The sequence below is a fragment of the Lampris incognitus genome, chromosome 18, assembly GCF_029633865.1.
Source record: "Lampris incognitus isolate fLamInc1 chromosome 18, fLamInc1.hap2, whole genome shotgun sequence".
Classification (NCBI taxonomy): domain Eukaryota; kingdom Metazoa; phylum Chordata; class Actinopteri; order Lampriformes; family Lampridae; genus Lampris; species Lampris incognitus.
The window spans coordinates 29,280,047-29,286,892 of record NC_079228.1 but is presented as its reverse complement, the minus strand read 5'-3'; positions in this window follow the sequence as shown (position 1 = coordinate 29,286,892).

Genomic DNA, 6,846 nt, shown 5'->3' with positions numbered 1-6,846 from the left:
AGTTTTCGAATACCCAGCTGTCTTCTAGAAGTCGTTCGCTTGGTTTAACCATTACTATACCAGACAGACTTTTTTTCTCACGTTCGCCTGTTCGTATCTGTTGCTGTCGCAGTGTTTCGGCGTGAGATTTGCCTGAAATCGTGAGAGTTGGCATCCCTGATATATTGATGTACTTTGAGGCAAATTTGTAATTTGTGATATTGGGCAATAGAAATAAAATTGTCTTGTCTTGACTTGACGCACAACAATTTTTTTTGTTTTTTTTGTAGTAGAACTTTGTGTTAATTTTATTTTGTGTGTATTTTACAGGGAGGGATCGCGGTCGAATTTACGCTGACACTGAGGAAAAATAAAGCAAACTGATGTGTCGCATCGAAACTCAAAACTATTCACCGGTGTGAAGTTGTATTGATCCGTTTCAAAGGAGAAAGCGGTGAGGTCATGGAAAGGGCGAGAGCGAGGGCAAGTGTTAACCACAGGCGGCAGGACAGAAGTGAGTTAAGCAGAGAGAGCGTAATTATAATAGCCTGATGTCACCGGCAATTACAGTAAACTAATGGGGGATTAAGGCCCCTCCTTCCCTGAGGGGTGAACTCAGACAGAGCTAAAATAACACCCAGCTGAATCTATTCTCAAATCCTCCCAGACCAACAGTAAGAATAGTGAATAGAGATCTTTAAAAGAGGCCATCATGGGACATTTTTGGAATACAATCAAAATGTACTTATTCTTAACATGAAATCTTTTTCCCCTCTGGGGCAGCTGTGACTGTTACACAATATCGTTACCAACATTGAATTAATAATTTTGTAACAACATGCCCCAAGGTGTTTGTGACTGCGCACACAATAAACACCTTAATTTCAATTTTTGTTTGAATTACTTTGCATTTGTACTTTTTTTTCTTCATTTGTGGTTCTTTGTACGTGTCTGGTATTGACTGTTTGAATACAAAGAGGCAGCCTTAAGGGCAGATTCAGTGGGGTGAAAATGAGATGAGATGTGATTTTATTAGAATAGTGTGAGAGTAAGCAATGTTCCTAAACAGAGTTTGGGCCTGGCTTTATCTGGCACTCCTCCGATAGAGGTAAGAATAAGGACATGCCTTTATGATGTACTGCCATGATGTCTGCACTGGCCAAGCCCATTAGATGAATCATGCCGAAGGTAATGTGGAGCAATATTCAAAGTCAATAGTTGGTACCGGATCAGATCTCTCTCTTGGGTGTTATGAATTCATAATGTCAAAAGTATAAATGGGGACATGTTTGCCCTTAAAACATAAGCCAATGACAGACTATCAACAAACAATTAACCTCCTCAAGTGTCCATGAGCAACACATTAAATCCATACCAACTCAAGGAATTTGGCTTAAAATAAATAAGAAAAAAAAATAAAATAAAATAAAACAAACAAATACATATACATATATATATATAACAAACATGTAACCGTTTCTTAGCTTTTCCTAGGACTGCACTCTTCTGGGCAGAGACCTCAGATGTTGCTCCTGGAATCTGCTGAAGCCACTCTTCCAGTTTGGGGGTCACAGCCCCCTAGTGCTCCTATTACCACTGGGACTACTGTGGATTTCACCTTCCACATCTGATCTAGTTCTTCCTTCAACCCTTGGTATTGCTCTTGCTTCTCATGCTTTCTTCCTGATGTTGCCGTTGCTCGGGATTGATACATCGATCACTACTGCTATCTTCTGTTAATATTCCACTCATTTGTTGAGCACTTTTATCAACAACACCAATGACGGTTTCTGGAAAAAAACCGCTAGTTGTGTTGGACAGTTGTGGTGTAGAGGAAGCTGAGCTGGAAGGCAAAGCTCTCAATTTACCAGTCAGTCTTCGTTCCAACCCTCACCTATGGTCATGAGCTTTGGGTAGTGACCGAAAGGGTGAGATTGCGGATACAAGCGGCTGAAATAATTTTCCTCTGTAGGGTGTCTGGGCTCAGCCTTAGAGATAGGGTGAGGAGCTCGGACATCCAGAGGGAGCTCAGAGTAGAGCCGCTGCTCCTTCGCGTCAAAAGGAGCCAGTTGAGGTGGTTCGGGCATCTGATTAGCATACCTCCTGGACGCCTTCCTTTGGAGTTTTTCCAGGCAGGTCCAACTGGGGGAGACCCCGGGGTAGACCCAGAACTTTCTGGAGGGACTACATGTCCAATCTGGCCTGGGAATGCCTTGGGATCCCCCAAGAGCAGTTGGAGGGCATTGCTGGGGAGAGGGACATCTGGAGTGCCCTACTTAGCTTGCTGCCACCGTGACCTGACCCCAGAAAAGCAGCTGATGATGAGATTATATATATATATATATACACGTATATATATATATATATATATATATATATATATATATATATATATATATATATATATATAAAATCTCCCTCTTGCCCTTTGTTGGATGGTGTGTGTCTTCCTCAAGCTCAGGTTCTCTACCAGAGGCCTGGGAGTTTGAGGGTTCTGCACAGTATCTTAGCTGTTCCTAGGACTGCACTCTTCTGGGCAGAGACCTCAGTTGTTGTTCCTGGAATCTGCAGGAGCCACTCTCCCAGTTTGGGGGTCACAGCCCGTAGCACTCCTACTACCACTGGGACTACTGTGGATTTCCCCATCCACATCTGATCTAGTTCTTCCTTCAGCCCTTGGTATTTCTCTAGCTTCTCATGCTTTCTTCTTGATGTTGCCATCGTTCGGGATTGATACATCGATCACTACTGCTGTCTTCTGTTCCTTGTCGACCACCACAATGTCTGGTTGGTTAGCCAGCACCTGCTTGTCAGTCTGGAACTTGAAATCACACAGGATCTTAGCTTTGCCATTTTCAACCACCTTTGGCAGTGTCTCCCATTTGGACTTGGGGACTTCCAGTCTGTATTCAGTAGATTTTCCTGTATGCTATCCCAGCCACTTGGTTATGCCTTTCAGTGTACACTTCTTCGTTTGATGGCTGGGAGAGCTGGCTCTGGATTGGCTGGGAGAGCTTGGTCTGCTGCGTCTTGTGGGCCCAGGGACCATGGCCCTGCCCAGAGCTGCGCTTGAACATGAAACACTGAGGGCAGTCTGATAGGATGTGGAAGTAGGGCAGGCTAAGCTAACTGCTAGCCCATGCAGACCGGCAGTTCGATAACACCGAGGGCAGTCTGGCGGCAGCCTCACCTAGCATTGACTGTGTTTTTGATGTCATCGTGTGGAGGTGTGTCGAGGGTGTCTGGCTGGGAAAGCTGGCGTTGGATTGGATTGGGGAGCCTGGTCTGCTGCGTCCGGTGGGCTCAGGGACCATGGCCCTGCCTGGAACTGCACCTGAAGAGGAAACACTGAGGGCGGTCTGACAGGAAGCGGGGCAGGCTAAGCTAACTGCTAGCCCATGCAGACCGGCAGTTCCAAGAGTCATCCTAGCTGGTGTTCGTTCTATTGGATAGTGATTTTTTTTCTTTTTTTAGTTTGGATGTATGTGTGCTTAGTTTAGATATATGTGTTCTCGTAGTTTTTGGACATGTGTTTTTGTCTTTATGTTGCACTGCTGTGGCCTGGGGGAAACAATAAGTGTTCAACCTGCTACTAAGTGAATGCATATATATACACTCACCGGCCACTTCATTAGGCACACCCGTCCAACTGGTCGTTAACGCAAATTTCTAATCAGCCAATCACATTGCAGCAACTCAATGCATTTAGGCATGTAGACATGGTCAAGACGATCTGCTGCAGTTCAAACCGAGCATCAGAATGGGGAAGAAAGGTGATTTAAGTGACTTTGAACGTGGCATGGTTGTTGGTGCCAGACGGGCTGGTCTGAGTATTTCAGAAACTGCTGATCTACTGGGATTTTCACGCACAACCATCTCTAGGGTTTACAGAGAATGGTCCAAAAAAGAGAAAATATCCAGTGAGCGGCAGTTCTGTGGGCGAAAATGCCTTGTTGATGCCAGAGGTCAGAGGAGAAGTGCCAGACTGGTTCGAGCTGATAGAAAGGCAACAGTAACTCAAATAACCACTCATTACAACCGAGGTATGCAGAAGAGCATCCCTGAACGCACAACACATCGAACCTTGAGGCAGATGGGCTACAGCAGCAGAAGACCACACCGGGTGCCACTCCTGTCAGCTAAGAACAGGAAACTGAGGCTACAATTCGCACAGGCTCACCAAAATTGGACAATAGAAGATTGGAAAAACGTTGCCTGGTCTGATGAGTCTCGATTTCTGCTGCGACATTCGGATGGTAGGGTCAGAATTTGGCATCAACAACATGAAAGCATGGATCCATCCTGCCTTGTATCAACTGCTCAGGCTGGTGGTGGTGGTGTAATGGTGTGGGGGATATTTTCTTGGCACACTTTGGGCCCCTTAGTACCAATTGAGCATCGTGTCAACGCCACAGCCTACCCGAGTATTGTTGCTGACCATGTCCATCCCTTTATGACCACAGTGTTCCCATCTTCCGATGGCTACTTCCAGCAGGATAACGCGCCATGTCTTAAAGCTCGAATCATCTCAAACTGGTTTCTTGAACATGACAATGAGTTCACTGTACTCAAATGGCCTCCACAGTCACCAGATCTCAATCCAATAGAGCACCTTTGGGATGTGGTGGACCGGGAGATTCGCATCATGGATGTGCAGCCGACAAATCTGCAGCAACTGCGTGATGCCATCATGTCAATATGGACCAAACTCTCTGAGGAATGTTTCCAGTACCTTGTTGAATCTATGCCACGAAGGATTAAGGCAATTCTGAAGGCAAAAGGGGGTCCAACCCGGTACTAGCAAGGTGTACCTAATAAAGTGGCCAGTGAGTGTATATATATATATGTATATATATGTATGTATATATATATATATACAGTGCATCCGGAAAGTATTCACACCCCCTCACTTTCCCCACATTTTGTTATGTTACAGCCTTATTCCAAAATGGATTAAACTCCTTTTTTTTCTCATCAAGCTACACACAATACCCCATAATGACCAAAGTGAAAAAGGTTTGTAGAAATTTTCGCAAATTTATTAATAATCAAAAACTGAAATATTGCATGTACATAAGTATTGAAACCCTTTGCTATGACACTCAAAATTGAGCTCAGGTTCATCCTGTTTCCACTGATCATCCTTGAGATGTTTCTACATCTTGATTGGAGTCAACCTGTAGTAAATTCAACTGATTGGACATGATTTGGAAAGGCACACACCTGTCTATATAAGGTCCCACTGTTGACAGTGCATGTCAGAGCAGAAACCAAGCCATGAAGTCAAAGGAATTGTCTGTGGACCTCCGAGACAGGATTGTATCGAGGCACAGATCTGGGCAAGGGTACAAAAACATTTCTACAGCTTTGAAGGTCCCGAAGAGCACAGTGGTCTCCATCATTCGTAAACGGAAGAAGTTTGGATCCACCAGGACTCTTCCTAGAGCTGGCCGCCCAGCCAAACTGAGCAATCGGGGGAGAAGGGCCTTGGTCAGGGAGGTGACCAAGAACCCGATGGTCACTCTGACAGAGCTCCAGTGTTCCTCTGTGGAGATGGGAGAACCTTCCAGAAGGACAACCATCTCTGCAGCACTCCACCAATCAGGCCTTTATGGTAGAGTGGCCAGACGGAAGCCTCTGCTCAGTAAAAGGCACATGACAGCCCGCTTGGAGTTTGCCAGAAAGCACCGAAAGGACTCTCAGACCATGAGAAACAAGATTCTCTGGTCTGATGAAACCAAGATTGAACTCTTTGGCCTGAATGCCAAACGTCATGACTGGAGGAAACCAGGCACCTCTCATCACCTTGCTAATACCATCCCTACAGTGAAGCATGGTGGTGGCAGCATCATGCTGTGGGGATGTTCTTCAGCGGCAGGAACGGGGAGACTAGTCAGGATCGAGGGAAAGATGAATGGAGCAAAGTACAGAGAGATCTTTGATGAAAACCTGCTCCAGAGCGTTCAGGACCTCAGACTGGGGCGAAGGTTTATCTTTCAACACGACAACGACCCTAAGCACACAGCCAAGACAACGAAGGAGTGGCTTCGGGACAAGTCTGTGAATGTCCTTGAGTGGCCCAGCCAGAGCCCAGACTTGAACCCCACTGAACATTTCTGGAAAGACCTGAAAATAGCTGTGCAATGACGCTCCCCATCTAACCTTACAGAGCTCGAGAGGATCTGCAGAGAAGAATGGGAGAAATACCCCAAATATAGGTGTGCCAAGCTTGTAGCTTCATACCCAAGAAGACTTGAGGCTGTAATCGCTGCCAAGGGTGCCTCAACCAAGTACTGAGTAAAGGGTGTGAATACTTATGTACATGCAATATTTCAGTTTTTCATTTTTAATAAATTTGCAAAAATTTCTACAAAATCTCTTTTGCTTCGTGATTATGGGGTATTGTGTATAGATTGATGAGGAAAAAAAGGAATTTAATCCATTTTGGAATAAGGCTGTAACATAACAAAATGTGGGGAAAGTGAAGGGGTGTGAATACTTTCCGGATGCACTGTATATATAAAAGTGTTTTTTTCCCGAAACCGTCAATGGTGTTGAGTGCTTGACTAATGAGGAGTGGAATATCAACACAGATACAGGAAAAAAGATTTTGATGCATAGCAGTACAGGCCTGTTTCGTGCGTCTCGCACTCATCAGCTGCTAATGAGTGCGAGACGCACGAAACAGGCCTGTACTGCAATGCATTAAAATCTTTTCTCCTGTATCCGTGTTGATATATACATATATATTTTTTAAACTAAGGCCTCTACGATTATACACAGTGTCAAAAGTTTATTTGAAATATCTGCATTGAAATTTTAGAGGGAACGCTTACAAAGCTTTGCACCACATATCAAATTTTAATA